The sequence below is a fragment of the Priapulus caudatus genome, unplaced genomic scaffold (assembly GCF_000485595.1).
Source record: "Priapulus caudatus unplaced genomic scaffold, Priapulus_caudatus-5.0.1 Scaffold3304, whole genome shotgun sequence".
Classification (NCBI taxonomy): domain Eukaryota; kingdom Metazoa; phylum Priapulida; class Priapulimorpha; order Priapulimorphida; family Priapulidae; genus Priapulus; species Priapulus caudatus.
Window position 1 is genome coordinate 25,737 of NW_014580365.1, and position 717 is coordinate 26,453.

Genomic DNA, 717 nt, shown 5'->3' on the forward strand with positions numbered 1-717 from the left:
TTGGAAGGAGGGAGGGAGGGTCGAAGACAGTGTGGGAAGGGAGGGAGGCAGGGAGGGAGGGAGGGAGGGAGGATGACAGTGTTGGAAGGAAGGGAGGGAGGGTGGAAGACAGTGTGGGAAGGGAGGAAGGGAAGGAGGGAGGGAGGGAGAGAGGGAGGGAGGGAGGGAGGATGACAGTGTTGGAAGGAGGGAGGGAGGGTGGAAGACAGTGTGGGAAGGGAGGAAGGGAGGGAGAGAGGGAGTGAGGGAAGGAAGGAGGGAGGGAGGGATGGAGGGAGGGAGGGAGGGAGGATGACAGTGTGGGGAGAGAAGGAAGCACGCATGCACGCACGCACGCACGCACGGAGAGGCGATACCTACATGCACTAATGTCCGCACACACGCACGCACGCACCCACGCACGCACGCACGGACGCACGGACAAGAAGGCGGCTACATGCTCGCCACTGTCGGCACACAGCCGGATGACAAACACATAGTGTCAACACAACAGACGCGATGCGACATGCCTCGCACGCCTCCCGTTGTTTGACTACAGAGATCACTCTCTCACGCGCCTTCTTCTGCCTATAGACACTGTCAAAACGATCCCCTCTGTACAACAGGAAGAGATAGAGGGAGAGGGGGGGGGTGACAGAGCGAGAGAGAGAGAGAGAAGAGAGAGAGAGAGAGAGAGAGGAGAGAGAGAGAGAGAGAGAGAGAGAGAGAGAGAGAGAA